At 39.1% G+C, this 20354-nt stretch overlaps 1 pseudogene; it reads left to right on the top strand.

Annotated features, from left to right (window-relative positions):
* Positions 1–19945, top strand: part of LOC122728790 — a 112064-nt pseudogene extending 92119 nt beyond the window's left edge.
* The last annotated feature ends 409 nt before the right edge of the window (positions 19946–20354 follow it).

Below are 20354 nucleotides of genomic sequence, written 5' to 3'. Positions count from 1 at the left end.
AGGAGAGGTATCTCTTTGGTAGTTGGAAAGAAAGAAGTGGCTGAAGCTTAGTTTCAGGACTGCCTCTTTACCTCATTTGGTGAGTCTTTGGTTCCTGGAAGGACCATGATAAGGTTAAATTTCTTAGGGCCTTTTCCCCTCTGAGACTATGTGGCTCTAAGAAACAGGTTCTGATCCTTGGTCTTTTCCATTTTTTTCCTGTTCTAAGTGGAAAGATTGAGAAAGTGAGCCAAAGAATCCAGGAGTTGGAATCCAAGGCAGGCATTGCAGCCAGGCCAACATTGATGCCCCAAGGAGCATGGAATGACCTCAAGAAACTTCATGTCCTTTGAGACTTCAGACCTGTGGTAATTGAAACAAGTAATACTCTAGCAGTGATGCAGTTGTGGGAATGTAGTAGGACCCCAAGAAACCTAAAGATCCCAACCCCCAAGGAATCCTCAAACCTTCCCAAGGGAAAAACAGCTCTGCCTCCCACCTCAGGAATAAGGTGTGGCCAAGCAATACCCTGCTTCTCTGATAAGCAATACCAAGGTCTGCAGGATGATATGCAAGATACAGATGCGGGCTGCCTATCTTACTGATGCCCTGTTATTCACACCCCCCCCCAGTTATTCGGTCCTTCATAGAAGTTTTGTATTTCCCTCTTACTTGCTTTGTAATTGACTCCCCTTTCTTTGTTTTGTAAACATACAAAAGACCAGGTCTTCTCTTACTTAAGTGGGACAGTCTCCATAGTGATTCTGTCTCCCCAGCCATATATTCTTCTCTCCTAATAAATCTTTTTATTTTGCAAGATTCTTGATGAGCCTCCAATTCTTTGGGTGAGCTAGCCCCTGATCCAGGTTGCAAGTCCCCCCAACAATGCAACATATGGATTTGACTTAGATGGAACTTATGTAGGTAGGAAGTAAGTTAAGTTGAGCTTACTCTTCCCCAGGGACCAAAGTAATATGGGGGAAGAGTATGCCTTTCAGTATTAGGGGAAATGTTTATATTTGTTCTTGCTATATTTTTGAAGCAAACTGTCCCTTGCAAAAACTAATTAATGTAAAAAAAAAAACCTAACTAATGTTCAGTAGATAGAGCACCAGCCCTGGAGTCAGGAGGACCTGAGTTCAAATCCAGCCTCAGACACTTGACACTTACTAGCTGTGTGACCTTGGGCAACTCACTTAACCCTCATTGCCCCACCAAAAAACAAAAACAAACAAACAACAAAAAAAACCCTAATTAATGTTAAGTAGTTAAATAGAACTAGGTAAGTATTTACTGACCCTTTAACAAGAAGGGAATGCAGCCAGTATAGGTCCAAGCAAATGACAGCAGACAAAAAGAAAATCCTCACCTTTCAGGGTTACCCCCTTGGAACCGTAAGGGGAGATGTACTCATTGAAAAGGAACAGCAGTTCTTTTATAACCTGGGGAGTAGAAAGACATTTTCCCACCCCTTTACCATTTTTTGGAGGTAATCTGGTTTGTACCTTCAGAATAGAAAACAATTACTTATCTGAGGCAGAAAAACATCATCCATATAATAAAGGTCACTGTAAAATCCTACCAATTCTCTATTCTTTCTTGAATCAAGAGCCCAAATCTTTTGTATTTCTTACTAATAACTCCTTTGGCTAACCCTCCAAGAGAACTACTTTAGCAACTCTGGCATGACTAGGTATTGCCAAGTACATTTTAGGAAGATGGTAAGATAAGTGGAGATCATGACAAATGAAATTCAGTTAAAGAGCTAGAGATCATTTACCTGGAGAAGGGAAGACTTAAAGGGGGACATGATTATAGTTTTCATGTATTTGAAGGGCTATCAAATTAAAAAGTTAATTATATTTGCGCTGCTTATCCCCTGAGGACAGAACTAGGAACAATGCCTAGAAGTTTCAGAGAGTTTAGGTTTCATGTAAATCAAGCATGAAGAAACCTCTTAACTGAGCCAACAGGGGCTGAGGCATTTACCCCACCCTGACCCATACTAATCACTGTGGTATGTGAACATATCTTAGTGCTGGAGAGCCTGACTTTTAATGAGAGTGGCTCCTTTTCTTCACATTAATTAGATCATTAATAACCCCACCCCTAGTATCCCAGATACAGAGCTAACTATAGTAAATGATAACCCCAACACCACCATCAAAGGTCACTCAATGTATGATATGATTCAGGTATGGGACAGGTGGCTTATACCTACTCTCAGGAAGGAATGGTAAGCAGAAAATAATCAGCTCAAATTAAGAGAATGATTAGAATAGAAATCAGTAACAACTCCACTTACAATCTGTTGAGAGGCTAATTAAGCTTCATCAGAGCATAAAGCAGTTTTGCAAGACTGCTAATCACAAATTTTATATTTCACCTTGGCATTGCACTGTCTAACCACTCCCAGTACCAATGTGCTTTTTAACATGGGCCATACTTGTGCCAATTCTTTTGTCATTGACCATCCCCTCTGAATCTCCCCCTGCTATTAGCCACCACCAAGGGCCCTCTATCATATCACAATTCCATTTCAACAATGATGTGACCTTTGAATCTTTTGAACTCACAAAATCTTCAGGGCATACCCTGTTTGAAGTATCCAGTAACCCAAGGTCAGGAAAGAACAAACAGAAGGGTCAAAGGCAACTAGAAGCTCACCTAGCTGAGTTTCTATTCCATGTGGACCCAACAGCAGAGAAGAGAAAGAGCACCTCTAATCCTCTGCCCTCTCTTATTGGAATGCCAAAGCAGACATCACAGTACTTGCCACAAGGGAGAGTCAGAGCCCAGAGTCAGAAACTGCTTCTTTTAACAGACACCCTGCTGCTCCTCCCTGCTGTTGTCACAAGATAGGGAAAGGACTAACAGATAACAGGATTTTCCACATAATTCTAACTGACCATGTCCTTTTAATTCACCACATGGCTGGATGGATCAAGGAAGTCTGTCATCACTAAGGGTTCAAGCAATGAATCACCATGTTCTTAGAGTCTTCAGAAGTTTACAGTGGATATCTGGGTGAATATTCCTATGATGTCCCCTATGAGCTCATTCAGCTCCAATGCACACACACAAAAAAGACTTGTTAACAGTATGAGATATCCAATAGTGGAATAGGCTGCTCTGGGAGGTAATAGTTTCCCCTGATTTGAGATCTTTAAGCAAAGGAGCTACTTGTATAGAATGATATAGAAATGATTAATGAAAACACAGGATAGGAGTTTACAGCCAACAACAACTTTGACAACAAAACTGAGTACAATGCTTCAGGGAGAAAATGGATTTTTAATGAACTAGAGGACTTCCAAGCATTCCTGATGAAAAGACCAGAGCTGCAGAGAAACTTTGAAGTTCAAACACAGGAGTTCGGAGAAACATAAAAAGGCAAACATGAATGAACAATGATAAAAGACTAGACAGTGATAACCTGCTTACATTCAAATATGGGGAGATGATATACATGCTCCCTCTGAACTTTAATATAATTAGTGTTCATACAGGCAGTCCAAATAGACAAGACCTGGAAGTGGTTCTGTGATGTCTTGATCTTAAAAAAAAAGAAAGAGAGGGGAAGAAAATACACTGAGGGCAGGGAGTGTAGAGGGAAGGAAGATTAGGAAAAATTATCTCACATAATCAAGGTACACAAATAAACATTTATATAAACAAAAGAAGAAGCCATAGGAGGGAACAGCTGATAACTTGAACCTTATTTTCAACTGAGCTGGTCAAAAGAAGACACAGAAGATACATGCACACAGTTGGGAACAGAAATGCATTTCACTCGACAGGGAAACAGGAGGGAAAGGAAAGGAAAGAGGAGGAAAAATTTGAGGGAGGATAGATTAAGGGAGGGATTAGTCCAAAGTAAAACAAACTCTAAAGATGTACAAAAAATACTTATGGCTCTTTTAGAGGTGGCAAATAGGAATCTGAGGGGACACCTATAAATTGGGGAATGGATGAAGAAGTTATGGCATTTAAATGTTATGGAATATTATTATGTTGAACTCCTATAAGCATAATGACCAACAGGGATTCCAGAGAACTAATGGTAAAATATGCTACCCAAATCAAGTGTCCTATGGCTCAAAGAGAAGGAGGAAGAGATACATCTCTAGCATCTCCTTCTACTCTCCTCCAAGGGAGACTTTAATTCTTGCCAGGAGGAGAAAGAGGAAGTTGGAACTTAAACTGGCCACTCTGCTTAGGGTAATAGGCTAGACTTATATCTATCTGCTCCATTAAATATTATTAGTCTAGAGAATGTAGTTTTCAGGTTCAAGCTAAACTCCCTATTGCCATTTTTTAATGGAAGAATGAACCAAGCTCTGTAACCAGGACTTGATTCCCTTCCCACCAAATACCTGTTCCATAATGAATGCACATAACAAAAAAGTAGAGAAATCCATTTATCCAAATCACCTGCAAAACAAAAATTGGAGAAAGTATACATATGAGAATAGAGAGTTAAAGGACTCAGAATGAAGAATGAGACAAATTTTGGAGGTACATGGCCAATGTTGAAATTCTTTTTGATTAACTATACCTGCTGTTAAGGGGTTTTCTTTTTCTTGTGTTCTCAAATGAGGGGCAGAGTTAGTGTAGGAGGGTGAGAAAGCAGAGCTTGGCTAATTAAAGTGAATTAAATACTTTTCAAAAAAGAAGAAAGAATTCATGATAAGACCATGACCTCTGAGTCCCTTCCAACTTTTGGACTCTGAGGGTCTTCCAAATCAAATCCTGTGATAAATTAAGTGCCAAAATATACAGATAGTAACCTATCACCAGTTACCATTGGAAAATATGTCCTCTTCCCAATTTTTCCGTTTTCATTCACCACAGATCAAAACTGGATTCATCTTTGGCTCTTTCCTCTTCTTTACTCTGCATATCTAATCAGTTGACCGTCTACACTGCTGTCATCCTCTTACAGACTCTCACCACCTTTTGTCCATTCTAATAGCCTCAGAAGTCAGGTTCAAATTCATATTCCTGAAGTCAACTTAGAAGAATGTTAGGAGAGGATGGAAGTAATTTTGGATTGATTTAATCTAATTAAAAGTAGAACACTAAAGTTTTTTTTAATAAGGAATTAAAATATTATTATATCAAGTCTATCTTAATTGCTGGCTATTTAACACATAATCTGATTAAATTTTACATGCAATATGATTTAATGGACAGAGAACTAGCCTTAAAACAAGGAGACCTGAGTTCAAGTCCTACATCTAACACATACTGGCTGTGTGACCCTGGGCAAGTCATTTAACATTTCAGTACTCTGAGAAACTCTCTAAGATTGTAAATTGAAAAGAAGATGCTGGCCTGCAATGATAGAAGGAGTTTCTTAACCCAGGGAGTTCTCTAGGCCAAGGAAATTACAGGCCCAGTTCCTACCTCTATCTCTATACATAACATTCATAAACCCCTAACTTTACCTCTCAAGTATTCTTTAACTTGAGACATCTAACTTTGGAGTACCCTCCTTATTATGTTCTAAGAGGTAGACTAAGAAATCTATATTAAAAACTGATATTCCAAGAGCTTTATTTCCTTACAACTTTAATCAAATAACCACTTGCCTTCCCATGGGCAACTGGTTACATGTGGGAATGAGATAATCAGATATACCCATGCTTACTGGCTATGTTACAAATTAGCATTATCCAGTTTCAACTGGGCTTTTACTGAAACAATGCAATCCTTTTTATTACTTTTAATTGTTTCCCTACCTCAATACCCACAGAAGTTTTTCCAAACCTTTTTTCTCCTCAAGCCTCTCACAACTTTTCCTCCCATACTCACCCCCTCCAGTGAGGAACTAGACACTTACCTTATTGAGAAGGTTGATATCATTCCCCATGAGCTTTCTCTTTGCCCCTTCTCTTTATCTCAAAAACACCTTGAAATTATCCCCCACTCTCTCCTCCTTGCCTCTAGTCTCTGAAAATGCAGTAACCTTTCTCCTTGCAAAGGTTCTACATATACCATTGTTCCTATTCCCTCCCATCTTCTCTAGCAGGTGCCAACCTCAATCATGACCTTCCCTGCTTACTTGTTCCTTTTCTACTTCCTTCAAATATGTCCAAGTCTCGGGGCAACTAGGTGGCGCAGTGGATAGAGCACTCACTGGCCCTGCAGTCAGGAGGACCTGAGTTCAAGTCCAGCCTCAGACACTTAACACTTACTAGCTGTGTGATCCTGGGCAAGTCACTTAACCCCAATTGCCTCACCAAAAAAAAAAAAAGTCCAAGTCTCCTCCATCCTTTCAAAAAATTAAAAATATCCATGCCAATAAATGCTATAATCCTCAAAAGCTGTTGTCCTAAGTTTTATCCCATTCCCAGGTCAAACCCTAGAAAAAACTATCTATATTCATTGCTGTAAAAAAATATTAACTTAACTATGACTGAAAAATTATAACTATAAGCTGGCTAGAAAATTATAACTGTAAGAAAAATTATAATTGGGCCATAAGTCCTGCTGTGGTCGCCATTCAAATGTAAAAATATTTTATTAACTGTGCCTAATCTATGAACTTTTGGCTGGCTATCTGACTGCTTTTATATTAGTATGGGCCGTTTAAAAGTTCCCACACTGCTTCTCCCAAATTGATAAGCAAATAGCTGTCTTTTATTTAAAATAAACAAAGCAGGGTTTATTTATAAAAATAAATGTAAAAGATAAGGGTAAAGAAATGCAAAGTTATATGTGTGTGTGTGTGTGTGTGTGTGTGTGTGTGTGTGTGTGTGTGTGTATGTTTTAAACTTTGTCTCCTTCAGGCACCTCTCTCTTGCCTGTGGGTGTGCTGCCCATCTGCTGTCTGCACTTACAAGCTGAGCTGCGTCTCCTTCCCTGGTCTGGTCCTTTTCACTGTCCGTCATACCTTCAACTTTCTTAGTGTCCTCCTCTCTCCATCCCGTCTCTCAGTCTCCTTCTCTCTACCTTCTAACTGAAAAGCCCTTTCTCCATACGGTTGCGAACCCCCAGCATCTCTAGAGTCTCTGTACCAAATAACCTTCTTCTAGTGTCCCCCTCACTGAAAAGCCCCCTTTCTTTCCATACCATTCCTCAGTCTCCTTAGTGTCCTTGTAGCATCCTCCCTTCTAACTGAAAAACCCTTTGCTTCACTACTCTGCTCCTTTCTTCTAACTCAAAGCCCCCTTCACTTTGTTGACCCCCCTTCACATCTCCCTGTGTCTCTTTTTATTAACCTCCTCTCTCAGATGAAACTCGGGCTATGCTGTGTGCGCCGGGAGCTGGGGGTTGGACAAAGCAAACTCCAGTGTCCCTCTGATTTTTCTGCTGTGCATGGGCCCTCACTGTGCCACGCCCGGGGGTGGGGGTGGGGGGTTCATCTGCTTAGCTTAGCCAGACTCAGACCCCTCCCCCCAGCTGAAACAGAGGGGGAGGGGCAGCTCTGCTCGGGGAGCCTGAGGCTAATTTTAATGCCTACATTGCCTTTACCACTTGCTCTCCACCCTTTGCAATTCAGACCTCATCACTCAACAAACTGCCCTCTTCAAAGTTAACAAGAATCTTTTTAATTGCCAAATCTGATAACATTTGCTTCAGTCATAAAACTGCTTGATCTATCTGTTGCATTTGGCCCTGCCATCTACCCTCTCCTCCTGGATATTCCTTACCGAGTTTTTGTGGCCATTTCTCCTCCTAACTGCTTCTTCACCATATCTTTTTCTGTCTCATCATCCATATCGATTCCCCTAACCGTTGGGGTTTGGCAAGCCTCTGTCTATGATATTTCCTTCTTCTCTCTCTATACTGTACCCTTGTGATCTCATCTGTTCTCATGAGTTTAGTTATCATCTCTATACATATGACTCACAGATCTATATAACAAGTCCCAATCCCCCACCCCCAAATATCAGTCTTGCAAGACCAGTTGCCTATTGGACACTTTGATCTAGATATAAACAAAACACCTCAAACTCAGCATATCCAAAACAGAATCCATTATCTCCATACTCCCATTTACCCCCTCTTCTAAACTTAGCTATTTCTTTTTAAAAATATTTTTATTCTTAATATAATGAATGACTCTCCCCAAACCCACATTTCCACATAGAAATAGAACAGAAAAGGGAGATTATATGTGAAATCACAAATCTTTGCAGTTTTCTCTAAAAAAAAAAAAAAGTTGTCCTGTTTGTTTCCTTCTGAGTTTCCTTCTGTTCTCTTCAATGCATTTTTAAATGTTTCATTGACTCTATTTTTTTTCTTATTTTTTGGCAACATAATTGCTAACTTCCCTCTCCTAACCAAGTCCAACCCACCTAATTTAAAAACAAGCCACAAGCCTTGTTAAAAAAAATGCATAGTCAAGTAAAACAAATATATACATTTGTCATATGGTGTTTTTTTAATGTATATATCATAGTATACCAATCCTACTCTTTAAGGATGTAAGTATCATGCTACAATAATCTTCTGGAATCTCAGAAGCCTGATTAAATCTTATTTTTCTTTGTTTTTGAAAAAATATTTTATCTTTTTCCAATTACATGTAAAAACAATACTTAACATTCATTTTTTTAAATTTTGAGTTCCAAATTTTCTCTCTCCCCTATCCTCAGACAGTAAGCAATTTGATATAGTTTATACATGTATAGTCACATAAAACATATTTCTATGTTAGTCATACTGTGAAAGAAAACACAGAAAACACACACACACACACACACACACACAACCCCAAAACCCATAAGAAAAATAAAGTTTTTAAAAAGTATACTTTGATCTGTGTTCATACTCTGTAAGTTCTTTGTCTGGAGATGGACACCATTTTTCATTGTAAGTCCTTCAAAATTGTCTTAGATCATTGTATTGCTGAGAATAGCTAAGTCATTCATTGTTGATAATTGTTCAACTGTTACTGTATATACTGTTCTTTTGGATTTGCTCACTTCTCTTTGCATCGGTTTATGTAAGGTTTTTCTGAAAGTGTCCTCTTCATTTCTTATAGCACAATAGTATTTCATTACAATCAATTACTATAACTTGTTCAACAATTACCTAATTGATGGGCATCCCCTCAATTTCCAATTCTTTGCCACCACAAAAAGAGCTGCTATAAATATTTCTGTACACATAGGTCCTTTTCCTTTTTGTTTTTTTTTTTTTTATCTCTTTGGGAAACAGATGGAGTAGTAGTATTGCTGGGTCAAAGAGTATGCACAGTTTTATACCACTTTGGACATAGTTCTAAATTGCTCTACAGAATGGTTAGATCAGTATACAACTCCACCAACAGTGCTTTAGTGCCCCAGTTTTGCCACATCCCCTCCAATATTTGTCATTTTCCTCTTCTGTCATATTAGCCAATCTGATAGATGTGAGTTCGTACCTTAGAGTTGTTTTAATTTGCATTTCTCTGATCAATAGTGATTTAGAGCATTTTTTCATATGACTATTTATACCTTTGATTTCCTCATCTGAATACTTCCTGTTCAAATCCTTTGACCATTTCTCAATTCGGGAATGACTTCTATTCTTCTAAATTTTACTTGGTTATCTATATATTTGAGAAATAAGATCTTTATCAGAAAATTTATACAAAATCTTTTTCACAGTCACAATTACTAACTATGTATTTCCCAACATCCTATTTTTTCCTGTTTATCCTTCTCTCTCTGTCTCTCTCCCCCTCCTTTCACCCTGTCCCTCCTCAAAAGTGTTGTGCTTCTGACTACTATCTACTCTAATATGCCCTCCCTCCTATCAGTACCCCACACTTCTCTTTCCCCCTTCCCCTTCCACTTTTCTGTAAGGCAAGATAGATTTCTGTACCCAGCTTGGTGTCTATGTTATTCTTTCTTTGAGCCAGTTCTGATAAGAGTATGGTTCAAATGTTGTTCACAACTCCCACCCCCCAATTTCCCCTCCACTCTAAAAGCTCTTTTTAGCTTCTTTTATGTGAAATAATTCTATCTTTCCCTTCCCCTTTCTCCCAGTGCATCCCTCTTTCTCACCTATTAATTTTACTTTTTTAGATATTGTCCCATCATAGTCAACTCTTACCAGTGCCCTCTGTATATATTTCTCCTAACTTCCCTAATAATGATAAAGTTCTTAGGAATTATAAGTGTCATCTTCCCATATAGGAATGGAAACAGTTTATCTTCATTGAATCCCTTATTATTTCTCTTCCGTGTTTTTCTTTTTATGCTTCTCTTGAGTCTTGTATTTGAAAGTCAAATTTTCTATTCAGCTCTGATCCTTTCATCAGTAATGCTTAAGAGTCCCCCATTTCATTAAATATTGCAAGGGGCTAAAATTCTAGCCATACTATCTAAAATCTAATGAGTGGTCGCCAATAAATTATAAGCTTTAGCAAGAGTATTTAAGTGTTTAAGTATTTATTAAAGAGCATTAGGATCAGAGAGAAAGGTAAAAATCTAACTATTTCTAAGAGACCTCATCATCCTACCCATCATGGGGAGGTCAGGAACCAAAAGAGGAAGAACCCCTCCACCAGCATCTGCTCCCTACTTCAAGTCCTCCTCCCAGAAATGAAAGGCTCCTCAAGTTGATTGGCTGATAGCTTTGATAGACAGTACCCACGAGCAAATGTCACTTCCTGACACCAAGGAACTGACTACATGGCTTGCCCTCAGAGGCCTTCTCCTCATGGCGGAGCTTTCCTACAGTAGTTCTCCAGCAGGTGGCATCATTCCAATCATTACAATATCTATATTTTTCCTTGAAGAATTATATTCAGTTTAACTGGGGAAGTGATTCTTGATTGTAATCCTACCTCTTTTACCCTACAGAATATCATATTCCAAGTCCTCCAATCCTTTAATGTAGAAAGTGCTAATTATCATATCCTGACTGTGGCTCCACAGTATTTAAATTGTTTCTGACTGCTTGCAGTATTTCCTCCTTGACATCAGACCAATAGAATTTGGTTATAATATTTCTGGGAGTTTTCATTTTGGGATTTTTTCCAGGAAGTGATTGGTAGATTTTTTCATTGTCTATTTTACCCTCTAGTTCCAGGATATCAGGGCATTTTCCTTGATAATTTCTTGAAAGATGATGCCTAGTCTATTTTTTTGATCAGGGCTTTCAGGTAGTTCAATAATTTTTTTTTTGTGGGGCAATGGGGGTTAAGTGACTTGCCCAGGGTCACACAGCTAGTAATTGTCAAGTGTCTGAGGCCAGATTTGAACTCAGGAACTCCTGAATGCAGGGCCAGTGCTTTATCCACTGCACCACCTAGCTGCCCTAGTTCGATAATTCTTAAATCATCTTTCCTCAATCTATTTTCCAGGTCGATTGTTTTTCTAATGAGATATTTCACATTTTCTTCTATTTTATCATTATTCTGATTTTGTTTGATTGATTCTTGATGTCTCATGGAATCATTAGCCTCCACTTTCCCCACTCTAAATTTTAAGGAATTATTTTCTTTAGTGAGGTTATTTTCATACCTCCTTTTCCATCTGGCCAATCCTACTTTTTAAAAGAGGTTCTTTTCTTCAATGAATTTTTTGCACTTTCTTTCACATTAGACCAGTTCTGCTTTTAAAGGAGTATTTCTCTTCAGTGGATTTTTGTGCACTTTTACCATTTGGACTGTTCTGTTTTTTAAGGTGTTATTTTCTTCAATATTTATTGTGCCTCCTTTACCAAGCTGTTGACCTTCTTTTAAGAAATTTATTTATTTAAAGTTTTGAGTTTCAAATTCTATCCCTCTCTCATTCCCTCCCTCCCTCCCCTCACCCCTCCCCAAGGTTGCAAACAATCAGTATAGGTTATACATGTACAATTATTTAAAACATTAACATATTGGTTATTTTACATAAAAAGACTCAAGTTAAAAAAAAAGAGAAAGCACAAAATAGCATGCTTCAGTCTGTGTTCAATCAATATCAGTTCTTTCTCAGGAAGTGAATAGTATACTTCATCATTAGTCCTTCAGGATTGTCTTGGATCATTGCATTGCTGAACATAGTTGTCATTCACAATTTCTCATAGAACAATACTGCTGTCACTATGTACAATGTCCCCCAGTTCTGCTCACTTCACTATACATCAGTTCATATGAGTCTTTCCAGGTTTTTCTGAAATCATCCTGCTTGCCATTTCTTATAGCACAATAACATTCCATTATAATCATATACCACAGCTTGTTCAGTCATTCCCCAATTGATGGGCATTCCTTCTATTTCCAATTGTTAGCCACCACAAAGAGTTGCTATAAATATTTTTTGTACAATTTTTTTTCCTTTTCTCTTTTTCACGGTTACTATTATTAACTGTTTCCCTCCATCCTATTCCCTTCCCTGTGATATTTATTCTATTTTCTCTCTTTTTTCACCCTATCCTTTCTCAAAAGGGATTTGCTTCTGACTTCCCCCTCCCCCAATCTGCCCTCCCTTCTTTTACCCCTCCCTCCTTATCCCCTTCCCCTCCTACTTTCCTGTAGGGAGTGTGTATGTTATTCCCTCCCTGAGCCAACTCTGATGAGATTAAGGTTTTTGAGTCAATTCTGTTGAGTTTAAGACTCATTCACTGCCCAGTTTAGATAGATCACTCCTCCCAATTGGACATGTATGTTAATCTCTCCTTGAGTCAACTCTGATGAGATTAAGGTCTTTGAGCCTATTCTGACAAGTGTAAAGTTCATTTACTGCCCTTTTCCTCCCCCATCTCTCACCCCACTCCATAAGCCCTTTCCTGTTTCTTTCAGGTGGGATTTCACCCCATTCTACCTCTTCCTTTCCCCCTCCCCCAGTGCATTCCTCTCACCCCTCAATTTTACCCTAAAGATGTCATCATGGGACAGCTAGGTGACACAGTGGGCAAAGTACCCAGCCTGAACACAGGAGGATCCCAGCCTAAATCCAGCCTCAGACACAAGACACTCACCCACTACATGACCCCAGGCATGTCACCCAACTCCAACCACCCCATAAAAAAAAAGATAAACAAAAAATAAATACTTTTTTTTTTTTAGTGAGGCAATTGGGGTTAAGTGACTTGCCCAGGGTCACACAGCTAGTAAGTGTTAAGTGTCTGAGGCCGGATTTGAACTCAGGTGCTCCTGGATCCAGGGCCAGTGCTCTATCCACTGCACCATCTAGCTGCCCCCAAAAATAAATACTTTACAGATACCATCCCTTCATAATCAATTCCCACCTGTGCCCTCTGTCTAAATTTATTTCTATCATTTGCCCTAATACTGAGAAAGTTCTTATGAGTTAGATGTATCATCTTCCCATGTAGGAATGTAAACAGTTTAACCGTTTAACATCACTCTTAATTTCTTTTTCCTGTTTACCTTTTTATGCTTCTCTAGGGTCTTATATTTGAAAGTCAAATTTTCTATTCATTTCAGGTCTTTTCATTACAAATGCCTGAAAGTCCTCTTTTTCATTGAAGTCCCATTTTTTGCTGGATAGGTGATTCTTGGTTGTAATCCCAATTCCTTTCCCCTCTGGAATATCATATTCCATGACCTCTGATCCTTTAATGTAGGAGCTGCTAGATCTTGTGCTATCCTGACTGTGGCTCCACAGTATTAGAATTGTTTCTTTTTGGCAGCTTGCAATATTTTCTCCTTGACCTGGGAACTCTGGAATTTGCCTATAATATTCCTGTAAGTTTTCATTTTGAGATTTTTTTCAGGAGGTGATCAGTGGATTCTTTCAATTTCTATTTTACCTTCTGCTTCTAGAATATCAGGGCAATTTTCCCTGACAACTTCCTGAAAGATGATGTCTAAGCTCTTTCCTTGATCATGGTTTTCAGGTGGTCCAATAATTTTCAAATTATCTCTCCTGGATCTATTTTCCAGGTCAGCTGTTTTTCCAAGGAGATATTTCACATTGCCCTCTATTTTTTTTATTCATTTGGATTGGCTTTATTGTGTCTTGGTTTCTCATAAAGTCACTAGCTTCCATTTGTTCAATCCTAATTCTTAGGCAATTATTTTCTTCAAAGAGCTTTTCTGTATCCTTTTCCATTTGGTTTTTCAAGCTGTTGACTTCTTTCTCATGACTTTCCTGCATCATTCTCATTTCTCTTTCCATTTTTTCCTCTACTTCTCTTACTTTGTCTTCAAAGTCCTTTTTTAAGTGCCTTTATGGCCTGAGACCAATTCATATTTTTCTTGGAAACTTTGGATGTAGGGGCCCTGAGGTTGCTATTCTCTTCTGAGGCTTGTTTTTCTTTTTTCTTTTTCTTTTTTCTTATTCTTTTTTTATCTTGCTTTTTTCTAAAGAAACTTTCTATGGGTCTTACTTTTCTCTGCTTCTGCATCCTGCCCATCTTTTACTTGACTTTTAACTCCCTCTTACAGTGGGGCCCTACTTCCAAGCTCCATTGTCCCAAGCTTTAGAGGGTCCCAGGTGTTTCAGTTTAAGGACAGGAAGGTTCTTCACTTGCCTGACCTGTTCCCTGGTCTGTAGATAACTCCAGGCCAACTTGCTAACTAACCAGCCAGCAAAACTTTGTGTGCTGTGGTTGTTAGCTCTGACAAGCCTGCTCCCCTCCCTCACCTGGGCCCCTACTACTCAAGCTTACTTCCTGGTTCCCAGCAGGGGTGAAACACCCAAGTTCCACCTCATCACCAGCAGAGACCCTTGTAATCTCCCCCCACCAACCACTCAGCCCTCTCATCAGACTGTGAGCTTATTTCCAGATGACACTGGTGCTGCAGCTGATTCAGAAGCTCCAGGGGTCTCTTTTCCTGGTGGGGCCTGCCTGGGACTGGATCTGTTTCAGTATGACTATGGGGTTGGGCTCCATTCCTGCCCCAGCACAGCAGCCCCCTCTTGCCAACCTTCTAAGCCATCTTTGGCTGGAAAATTATCTCAGTCCATTCTTTTGTTGATCCAGAAATTGTCCTATGGCATTATTTGGAGGTTTTTTGGAGTGATTGTGTTGTGAGTTCCTGGAGCATACTGCCTCTCCTCCACCATCTTCATTGACCTTCTTTTTCATAATTTCCTTACATCACTCATTTCTTTTCCCATTTCTCCCCCTTCCCCTTTTATTTGATTTTTTTTTTAATCCTTTTTGAGCTCTTCCAGCAATTCTTTTTGGGCCTTAAGCCAATTCACATTTTTCTTTGAGGCTATGGATGTAGATGTTTTACTTTGTTGTCTTCTGAGTTTTTGTTTTGATCTTCCCTTTCACTATAGTAACTTTCTATAGTCAGGTTCTTTGTTGTTGTTGTTATTGTTTGCTCATTTTCTAGCCTATTTTTTTACTTTTAACTTTATGTTAAAGTTGGGTTCTGCTCCAGGGGTAGAGGAGACACTATCCCAAGCTTCAGGTTTTTTTTGTGCAGCTGTTTTCAGAGTCCATTTTAAGGGTCTGTAATTTTTTTCAGTTCTTCCAAGGAGATATGCTCTAAGAAGAGGTGTACTTACTTATTATTGTGCTCTTATCTGTGAGCTACCACAAGCACTCTTTTCTATCCTGGAACTCTAACCAGGGTCCGTGCTCCCCTGTAGCTTGAAGTGCTCCTTCTTGCACTACCTGGAACTATATATGGGCAAGGCAACAGAGTTCTACACCCAGTGCCAGCCAATAATCCTCTGTAATCTTCTTCTAACCAATTGTCTGACCATCCTCCCCCCCCCCTTACTCTCTGTGGGGTAAGAGCTCCAGAAGGCACTGCTGCCTATTTTGTCTTCCACCCACCCACCCCAAGGCATGCTACTGGCTTGCTGGGGCTTGACCTGTGCTGGACTGTGCTCTAATCTTGCCCCAGTGAGACAAACCTTTCCTACTGATCTTCCAAGTTGTCTTGGGCTACAAAGTTGTTTCAACCTGTCCTTTTGTTAGTTGTGCTGCTCCTGAATTCGTTTTGAGGCATTATTTTAAAGTTGTTTGGAGGGGAATTTGGAAGAGCTCTGGGAGTCCCTGCCTTTATACCACCATCATGGCTCTGCCTCCTGATTAAGTCTTTCAAAGACACTTTTCTTTACAATGTTGCTATTACAGTGTTATTGACCTAGGTATTGTGGTGGTCTCCCTATTTCTGTCAAAGGCATCTTTATTCTTTCAGTCTCCAAGGTTCTTAACCTTGTTGTCCTTGGTCTTTCACTCCACTCATCCAATTATGCTATTTCTTCCTCCACAAAGCCTCCGGCATTAGATCCCCTCTTTCTACTCACATATTGACAACCTTAATTCAGACCCTCCTGACTTCTTATTCAAAGAAGTATTAATCAAATTATTTCAGTATTTCAGAGAATGTACTCTCTTTATCTCCAACTCACAGAATCCTTCTCTTTATTCAAGATACCCCTCAAGCACCATTTCCTACATGGAGTCTTTTTGTGACCACTGCAAGTGCCCTCCCCAGAAAACTACCTTTTATTTAACAATTTTGTACTTATTTGCATTTATTTTCTTTGTATTTCTTCAATATATACATAGATAATGCAAGGTCTTTGGAGACTAGCAAACATAGCAGAGTAGAAGGAAGCAGTACAATCCAGGTCGCTTCTGCTACTATTCCAGTAGAACTCTAGGATGTGTGTCCGATAGAGTAGTGATTAGGAAATCCAAGGAGAAATCACAGTGAGTCATTTTTTTTTTCAGCCCAGTTCAGCATAGGAAGACAGAAAGAGACCTGTGTGGGCTTTGGGGAGAGGATCAAGACAAGAAGGCACTAGAAGAACCTTTGAGCGTGGGGGCTAGAATGGGATCTGTAGCTGTATCACTCTCACCTTAGAATTAGGTCACCGATACAATGTGGTTAATTATGGCAAGGAGAGGGGTGGTTGGTTGATATCCAGTTCAGACCTGGCCTAAGGTCATATACTGGGCAAAAAAAAAAAAAAAAACAGGAACAGAAAGAAACAGTAGGTAAAGTACCTAGGAGCAAGGTCATGGATCCAGCCCACAAACCTGGGCATGTAGCCAAGTAACTGGGATAAGGAGCTGAGACCAAAGTAGGAAAGGAGTGAATAAATGAGAAAGGGAGAGGGGCTTGCATACTGTCACTCTGTACCTATAGAACCTTCCAGCTAGCTCATAGAGGCTAATATTGGTGTCAAAGCAGTCTTTTGTTGCCATTCTTCAGTCATGTCTGACTCTTCATGACCCCATTTGGGGTTTTCTTGGCAAGGATACTGGATTAATTTGCCATTTCCTTCTCCAGCACATTTTAGAAATGAGGAAATTGAGGCAAAGAACTTTGAGCAATTTGCCCAGGGTCACTCAGGAAGATGAGTCCTGACAGGTTTGGCATTCTATCCACTGAGCCACCTAGCTGCCCCAATAGCAGACTACAAGAGCTCTAGCCATAACTGAGTTATGTCACTTAGACCCCAAACCAAAACAGGGTCAAGAGTTTGTAAAAGTAGACAGCAATCAGATTTGACTCTAAATCAAACCACTTAGGGGAACACTGAAAATTTTCATGTTTCTGGTTTGAACCATTCCTGAACCACAGAGAATTCACTTGTTGGAGAGAGCAGCAACAGGACCCCAGGAATACAGATCAGAATCAAACAGTGATGTGACATTTTCCATAGAAATGAACAGATCCAGGGCCTAACACAAAGTCCTAATTTGAGAAGATCAAAGGTCGGAAGAATGAATCTGTTTTAAAAGGGTCCCATGATACAGAACTACTAAAGTGCCAGAGATGCTCAGGACATAAACCCAGAAGAAGAGAATAAATACAAACTGTCTGTCTACAAACAAAGCCTTAAAATGAAACATGGCTTATAAGGTCAACTAGAATTCTTAGCAGAAAAAAAAATATAAAGTTTTAAAAAAGAGTTTAAAATTATATTACAAACTAAATGAGAGCATCAGAGAAAAGAATTAGATAAGAAATGAAAGCTTTGGAGAAAAGACTTAGGAAGATTAACATCTTAGTACAAGAGATGTAAACCTTTTTCCCAAATAACAGACTCCATGAAAATTAGAAAGGACCAAACAAGTTAATGACTCTGAGACACAACATGAGATATTAAAAACATATGGTAGGTCATATAAAAAAAACAGTTGACATTTAAATCAGATTAAGAGGAGAGAGAGAGAGAGAGAGAGAGAGAGAGAGAGAGAGAGAGAGAGAGAGAGAGAGAGAGAGAGAGAGCCTAGATATCATATTTTAAGAAATCATGAAAGCATCTTAGGCCTTTCAGCTCAGACTTCTTGTCTCTCAGTTTACCTCTCCCTCAGTTTGTCCAGCCTGCTGCTCCTCTTCTACCTACTTTTGCCTCACATTACTGAGGTATTGTTGCTCCAGTCACAACTGCCCTTCCCCCCTATCCCTTACCACAGTCCCCCAGTCACCCACCTGCATCAGTTTTGCCTTTCATCCTTAATGGGGATTGACTTCACAGACAAAAAAGAACTTCAATCTCTTCCCTAAGTCCCACTGGTGTCAGGACCAAGAAAACAGTGCACACAATTTTTTAGGGGTTCTCAGAACTGATAAAAGCCAAAACAGTGAATGAGTCAGGCCTCCCCAGATTGAAAGATGTAGTCTTGCTGGAAGAGAAGCCTAAGCACTCTATCATCTTCCTCATTCATCACCACCATATTTGATAAATTTAAAAGAAAACACAGGGCTCCTTCTAGACAGCTGGGAGGGGGATTTATATAAGAATATTCAATGCAGGGAAGCTCTGAAGCTTAAGGGGAAATATTTTATATTGCATACACTGGCTTTCTTTCCAGCATGTGATGATGGAGTAAATGAAAACTTGGTGCAGCAATGAGCCAGCAAATATAGATAACCTAAGCCTACTGTTTCTATGGCTTCCAAATTACTATGGAAAATACATTCTGAAATGTATAGTCTCATTATTGACACTGATATTAAAGAATGAAAAGAAATGGAATTTCTCTTCAATGGCATTGAAACACTACCTTGTGTTAAAAAGAAAACTAGACTGTGCTAGATTGGGGACAAAGAAGCAACATACGGTGAATGTGTGGTGGCCTTTGCAGCTGTTGAAGGAATCTTTTCTGATTCTTTTGCATCGATATTCTGGCTCAAGAAAGGTTTAATGCTTGGATTAGCTTTTTCCAATGAACTTATTAGTAGAGATGAGAGTTTATACTGGGACTTCACCTGCTTCAAACACCTAGTAAGCCATCCTTCAGAGGAAAAAGTAAAATGAATGATCATCAGTGCTGCTAGAATAGAAAAGAAGTTTCTAATCGTGACTTTGACTGTGAAGTTGATCAGAATGAATTGCAGTTTAATGAAGCAGTACGTTAATTTGTAGCAGACAGACATGTCGGAAGTGGGCTTCTGTAAGATTTTTAAAAATAGATTTTATTGATATATTTTGTTTTTACATTTCCAAAATTAGTCACAGTATCCTTCTCCCTTCTCTCCCTGAGAGTCACCCCATATAATGACATTTTTAAAGGGTGGGCAGGAGGAAAGGAGTGGGGGTAAGAAGAGGGAAAAAAATCAGCAAAAACAACACATTTAAAAGTCTGAAAATATATGCAATGTTCCACATATGTGGACCTCCTTCCTTGGCAAAGGAGTGAAGTGTGTCTTTTGAAAAATCTTCTTTGAGGTCATGCTTATATTCTACAATTTTGCAAAATTAATTTTATTTTGTAATTGTTGTTTCCATTTACACTGTTATAGTCATTGTGTCTATTTCTTTTAGTTCAGCTTATTTTACTCTTTATCAGTTCATGTAAGTTTCCCCATGCTTCTTTGTACCTATCATGTTTGTTGTTTCTTACAGCACACAAATATTCCAATATATTCATGTACCACAATTTGTTTACCATTTTCCATTTGGTGGGAGTCTTCGTTTCTGAGTCTTTGTTTAGCAAAATTTTTTAAGTGGAAAATCCATTTGACTATATGGAGACTATCTCATTAGTGGGGAAAATTAACTTCCTTGAGAAGAGAGTAGGAGAATATTAGAGGATGAGAGTTATGTCAAATCCAGCTGAGGATTCTTTTATTTTAGATGTAGACTTCTAGATGAACTAAAGACATGTCATTACTTAATGGGGGGGGGGGGGCCTGGATTCAGGAGGACCTGAGTTCAAATCCAGCCTCAGACACTTGACACTAGCTGTATGACCCTGGGCAAGTCGATTAACCCTCATTGCCTCACACACACACACAAAAAGACAATTCAGCTACTTTTATTAAAGGTCTTTTATACTTTGTGCTAATCATTGGAGAAACAAAAACAAATAGTTCCTGCTCTCAATTCAATTCAATTTAATAAGCATTTATTAGTCACATATTGTATTCAAGGCATTGTAGGGGCTACAAAACTAACTAACCTCAATATTACCCTGTTTTCACAAGCTCCTTCCCTAGATATTTCTACTACAGCAATGAGAGATTTAGAGTCCCAGAGTTTACCAGTTTGGGGAGATTG

Source organism: Dromiciops gliroides, chromosome 5, assembly GCF_019393635.1.
Source record: "Dromiciops gliroides isolate mDroGli1 chromosome 5, mDroGli1.pri, whole genome shotgun sequence".
Classification (NCBI taxonomy): domain Eukaryota; kingdom Metazoa; phylum Chordata; class Mammalia; order Microbiotheria; family Microbiotheriidae; genus Dromiciops; species Dromiciops gliroides.
The sequence above is the reverse complement of the archived record's forward strand: the minus strand, read 5'-3'. Positions and strand labels throughout refer to the sequence as shown.